At 37.3% G+C, this 5,000-nt stretch overlaps 3 non-coding genes and 16 pseudogenes across 3 annotated transcripts; all 19 read left to right on the top strand.

The window, feature by feature from the left end:
* LOC148499650 (5S ribosomal RNA) overlaps positions 1-31 on the top strand; it is a 119-nt pseudogene extending 88 nt beyond the window's left edge.
* Positions 32-147: 116 nt separating this feature from the next.
* Positions 148-266, top strand: LOC148499651 (5S ribosomal RNA; annotated as a pseudogene).
* A 115-nt stretch (positions 267-381) lies between these two features.
* On the top strand, positions 382-500 carry LOC148499652 (5S ribosomal RNA; annotated as a pseudogene).
* Positions 501-616: 116 nt separating this feature from the next.
* Positions 617-735, top strand: LOC148499653 (5S ribosomal RNA). The gene has a single exon (XR_015870848.1). It is a non-coding gene; the product is annotated as a 5S ribosomal RNA (ribosomal RNA).
* Positions 736-851: 116 nt separating this feature from the next.
* LOC148499654 (5S ribosomal RNA) lies at positions 852-970 on the top strand (annotated as a pseudogene).
* A 115-nt stretch (positions 971-1,085) lies between these two features.
* LOC148499655 (5S ribosomal RNA) lies at positions 1,086-1,204 on the top strand (annotated as a pseudogene).
* A 351-nt stretch (positions 1,205-1,555) lies between these two features.
* On the top strand, positions 1,556-1,674 carry LOC148499656 (5S ribosomal RNA; annotated as a pseudogene).
* A 115-nt stretch (positions 1,675-1,789) lies between these two features.
* Positions 1,790-1,908, top strand: LOC148499657 (5S ribosomal RNA; annotated as a pseudogene).
* A 116-nt stretch (positions 1,909-2,024) lies between these two features.
* On the top strand, positions 2,025-2,143 carry LOC148499658 (5S ribosomal RNA). The gene has a single exon (XR_015870851.1). It is a non-coding gene; the product is annotated as a 5S ribosomal RNA (ribosomal RNA).
* Positions 2,144-2,259: 116 nt separating this feature from the next.
* LOC148499659 (5S ribosomal RNA) lies at positions 2,260-2,378 on the top strand (annotated as a pseudogene).
* Positions 2,379-2,494: 116 nt separating this feature from the next.
* Positions 2,495-2,613, top strand: LOC148499660 (5S ribosomal RNA; annotated as a pseudogene).
* Positions 2,614-2,729: 116 nt separating this feature from the next.
* On the top strand, positions 2,730-2,848 carry LOC148499661 (5S ribosomal RNA; annotated as a pseudogene).
* Positions 2,849-2,964: 116 nt separating this feature from the next.
* Positions 2,965-3,083, top strand: LOC148499662 (5S ribosomal RNA; annotated as a pseudogene).
* Positions 3,084-3,198: 115 nt separating this feature from the next.
* Positions 3,199-3,317, top strand: LOC148499663 (5S ribosomal RNA; annotated as a pseudogene).
* Positions 3,318-3,904: 587 nt separating this feature from the next.
* LOC148499664 (5S ribosomal RNA) lies at positions 3,905-4,023 on the top strand (annotated as a pseudogene).
* Positions 4,024-4,139: 116 nt separating this feature from the next.
* LOC148499665 (5S ribosomal RNA) lies at positions 4,140-4,258 on the top strand (annotated as a pseudogene).
* A 116-nt stretch (positions 4,259-4,374) lies between these two features.
* On the top strand, positions 4,375-4,493 carry LOC148499666 (5S ribosomal RNA). Its single transcript, XR_015870853.1, has one exon. It is a non-coding gene; the product is annotated as a 5S ribosomal RNA (ribosomal RNA).
* Positions 4,494-4,609: 116 nt separating this feature from the next.
* LOC148499667 (5S ribosomal RNA) lies at positions 4,610-4,728 on the top strand (annotated as a pseudogene).
* Positions 4,729-4,844: 116 nt separating this feature from the next.
* Positions 4,845-4,963, top strand: LOC148499668 (5S ribosomal RNA; annotated as a pseudogene).
* Positions 4,964-5,000: the final 37 nt, after the last annotated feature.

The following is a 5,000-nucleotide window of genomic DNA, read 5'->3' on the forward strand; positions in this document are numbered from 1 at the left end:
GACCACCTGGGAATACCAGGTGCTCTAGGTAATTTTATATAGCCATAACATTCTTTTCTATTACATTTTACGTTACATTTTTTCAACTTCTCAATGACTTTACGTGAGTTAAGAAGTAAAAGAGGTCTAAAGTTAATGATTTTGAGCGCCTACAGCCAAACCACACTGGACATGCCCAATCTCGTCTGATCTTGGAAGCTATGCAGTTTTGGGCCTGGTTAGTACTTGAATGGGAGACCACCTGGGAATACCAGGTGCTGTAGGTAATTTTATACTGCCATAACATTCTTTTCTATTAAATTTTAATTTAATTTTTTCAACTTATCAATGAATTTACTTGAGTTAAGAAGTAAAAGATGTCTAAAGTTAATGTTTTTGAGCACCTACAGTCAAACCACACTGGACATGCCCAATCTCGTCTGATCTTGGAAGCTATGCCGTGTTGGGCCTGGTAAGTACTTGGATGGGAGAACACCTGGGAATACCAGGTGCTGTACATCATTTTATACTGCCATAACATTCTTTTCTATTACATTTTACATTTAATTTTTTCAACTTATCAATGAATTTACTTGAGTTAAGAAGTAATAGAGGTCTAAAGTTAATGTTTTTGAGCACCTACAGACAAACCACACTGGACATGCCCAATCTCATCTGATCTTGGAAGTTATGCAGTGTTGGGCCTGGTTAGTACTTGGATGGGAGACCACCTGGGAATACCAGGTGCTGTAGGTAATTTTATGCAGCCATAACATTCTTTTCTATTACATTTTACATTTAATTTTTTCAGCTTATCAATGAATTTACTTGAGTTAAGAAGTAAAAGAGGTCTAAAGTTAATGTTTTTGAGCACCTACAGCCAAACCACACTGGACATGCCCAATCTCGTCTGATCTTTGAACCTATGCAGTGTTGGACCTGGTTAGTACTTGGATGGGAGTCCACCTAGGAATCCCAGGTGCTGTAGGTAAATTTATACTGCCATAACAGTCTTTTCTATTACATTTTACATTTAATTTTTGCAACTTATCAATGAATTTACTTGAGTTAAGAAGTAATAGAGGTCTAAAGTTAACGCTTTTATCACGTACAGCCAAACCACACTGGACATGCCCAATCTCGTCTGATCTTGGAAGCTATGCAGTGTTGGGCCTGGTTAGTACTTGGATGGGAGACCACCTGGGAATATCAGGTGCTGTAGGTAATTTTATATAGCCATAACATTCTTTTCTGTTACATTTTACATTACATTTTTTCAAATTAGCAATGAATTTACTTGAGTTAAGAAGTAAAAGAGGTCTAAAGTTAATATTTTTCAGCACCTATAGCCAAACCACACTGGACAAGGCCAATGTTGTCTGATCTTGGAAGCTATGCAGTGTTGGGCCTTGATAGTACTTGGATGGGAGACCACCTTTGAATACCAGGAGCTGTAGGTAATTTTATACTGCCATAACATTCTTTTCTATTACATTTTACATTTAATTTTTTCAACTGATCAATGAATTTACTTGAGTTAAGAAGTAAAAGAGGTCTAAAGTTAATATGTTTGAGCACCTACAGCCAAACCACTCTGGACATTCCCAACCTCGTCTGATCTTGGAAGCTATGCAGTGTTGGGCCTGGTTAGTACTTGGATGGGAGACCACCTGGGAATACCAGGTGCAATAGGTAATTTTATACTGCCATAACATTCTTTTCTATTACATTTTACATTTCATTTTTCAACTTATCATTGAATTTACTTGAGTTAAGAAGTAAAAGAGGTCTAAAGTTAATGTTTTTGAGCACCTACAGCCAAACCACACTGGACATGCGCAATCTCGTCTGAACTTGGAAGCTATGCAGTGTTGGGCCTGGTTAGTACTTGGATGGGAGACCACCTGGGAATACCAGGTGCTATAGGTAATTTTATACTGCCATAACATTCTTTTCTATTACATTTTAAATTTAATTTTTTCAACTTGTCAATGAATTTACTTGAGTTAAGAAGTAATAGAGGTCTAAAGTTAATGTTTTTGAGCACCTACAGACAAACCACACTGGACATGCCCAATCTCATCTGATCTTGGAAGTTATGCAGTGTTGGGCCTGGTTAGTACTTGGATGGGAGACCACCTGGGAATACCAGGTGCTGTAGGTAATTTTATGCAGCCATATCATTCTTTTCTATTACATTTTACATTTAATTTTTTCAACTTATCAATGAATTTACTTGAGTTAAGAAGTAAAAGTGGTCTAAAGTTAATGTTTTTGAGCACCTACAGCCAAACCACACTGGACATGTCCAATCTCGTCTGATCTTAGAAGCTATGCAGTGTTGGGTCTGGTTAGTACTTGGATGGGAGACCACCTAGGAATACTAGGTGCTGTAGCTAATATTATACTGCCATAACAGTCTTATCTATTACATTTTACATTTAATTTTTTCAAATTATCAATGAATTTACTTGAGTAAAGAAGTAAAAGAGGTCTAAAGTTAATGTTATTGAGGGCCTACAGCCAAACCACACTGGACATGCCCAATCTCATCTGATCTTGGATGCTATGCCGTGTTGGGCCTGGTAAGTACTTGGATGGGAGAACACCTGGGAATACCAGGTGCTGTACATCATTTTATACTGCCATAACATTCTTTTCTATTACATTTTACATTTAATTTTTTCAACTTATCAATGAATTTACTTGAGTTAAGAAGTAATAGAGGTCTAAAGTTAATGTTTTTGAGCACCTACAGACAAACCACACTGGACATGCCCAATCTCATCTGATCTTGGAAGTTATGCAGTGTTGGGCCTGGTTAGTACTTGGATGGAAGACCACCTGGGAATACCAGGTGCTGTAGGTAATTTTATGCAGCCATAACATTCTTTTCTATTACATTTTACATTTAATTTTTTCAACTTATCAATGAATTTACTTGAGTTAAGAAGTAAAAGAGGTCTAAAGTTAATGTTTTTGAGCACCTACAGCCAAACCACACTGGACATGCCCAATCTCATCTGATCTTGGAAGCTATGCAGTGTTGGACGTGGTTAGTACTTGGATGGGAGTCCACCTAGGAATCCCAGGTGCTGTAGGTAATTTTATACTGCCATAACAGTCTTTTCTATTACATTTTACATTTAATTTTTTCAACTTATCAATGAATTTACTTGAGTTAAGAAGTAATAGAGGTCTAAAGTTAACGCTTTTATCACGTACAGCCAAACCACACTGGACATGCCCAATCTCGTCTGATCTTGGAAGCTATGCAGTGTTGGACCTGGTTAGTGCTTGGATGGGAGACCACCTGGGAATACCAGGTGCTGTAGGTAATTTTATATAGCCATAACATTCTTTTCTGTTACATTTTACATTACATTTTTTCAACTTAGCAATGAATTTACTTGAGTTAAGAAGTAAAAGAGGTCTAAAGTTAATACTTTTCAGCACCTATAGCCAAACCACACTGGACATGGCCAATGTTGTCTGATCTTGGAAGCTATGCAGTGTTGGGCATGGTTAGTACTTGCATGGGAATCCACCTGGGAATACCAGGTGCAATAGGTAATTTTATACAGCCATAACATTCTTTTCTATTACATTTTACATTTAATTTTTTTCCACTTATCAATGAATTTACTTGAGTAAAGAAGTAAAAGAGGTCTAAAGTTAATGTTTTTGAGGGCCTACAGCCAAACCACACTGGACATGCCCAATCTCGTCTCATCTTGGACGCTATGCCGTGTTGGGCCTGGTAAGTACTTGGATGGGAGAACACCTGGGAATACCAGGTGCTGTACATCATTTTATACTGCCATAACATTCTTTTCTATTACATTTTACATTTAATTTTTTCTACTTATCAATGAATTTACTTGAGTTAAGAAGTAATAGAGGTCTAAAGTTAATGTTTTTGCGCACCTACAGACAAACCACACTGGACATGCCCAATCTCATCTGATCTTGGAAGTTATGCAGTGTTGGGCCTGGTTAGTACTTGGATGGGAGACCACCTGGGAATACCAGGTGCTATAGGTAATTTTATACTGCCATAACATTCTTTTCTATTACATTTTAAATTTAATTTTTTCAACTTGTCAATGAATTTACTTGAGTTAAGAAGTAATAGAGGTCTAAAGTTAATGTTTTTGAGGGCCTACAGCCAAACCACACTGGACATGCCCAATCTTGTCTCATCTTGGAAGCTATGCAGTGTTGGGCCTGGTTAGTACTTGGATGGGAGACCACCTGGGAATACCAGGTGCTATAGGTAATTTTATACTGCCATAACATTCTTTTCTATTACATTTTAAATTTAATTTTTTCAACTTGTCAATGAATTTACTTGAGTTAAGAAGTAATAGAGGTCTAAAGTTAATGTTTTTGAGCACCTACAGACAAACCACACTGGACATGCCCAATCTCATCTGATCTTGGAAGTTATGCAGTGTTGGGCCTGGTTAGTACTTGGATGGGAGACCACCTGGGAATACCAGGTGCTGTAGGTAATTTTATGCAGCCATATCATTCTTTTCTATTACATTTTACATTTAATTTTTTCAACTTATCAATGAATTTACTTGAGTTAAGAAGTAAAAGTGGTCTAAAGTTAATGTTTTTGAGCACCTACAGCCAAACCACACTGGACATGTCCAATCTCGTCTGATCTTAGAAGCTATGCAGTGTTGGGTCTGGTTAGTACTTGGATGGGAGACCACCTAGGAATACTAGGTGCTGTAGGTAATATTATACTGCCATAACAGTCTTATCTATTACATTTTACATTTAATTTTTTCAAATTATCAATGAATTTACTTGAGTAAAGAAGTAAAAGAGGTCTAAAGTTAATGTTATTGAGGGCCTACAGCCAAACCACACTGGACATGCCCAATCTCATCTGATCTTGGATGCTATGCCGTGTTGGGCCTGGTAAGTACTTGGATGGGAGAACACCTGGGAATACCAGGTGCTGTACATCATTTTATACTGCCATAACATTCTTTTCTATTACATTT

Source organism: Taudactylus pleione, unplaced genomic scaffold (assembly GCF_031769625.1).
Source record: "Taudactylus pleione unplaced genomic scaffold, aTauple2 ptg000550l, whole genome shotgun sequence".
Taxonomy (NCBI): domain Eukaryota; kingdom Metazoa; phylum Chordata; class Amphibia; order Anura; family Myobatrachidae; genus Taudactylus; species Taudactylus pleione.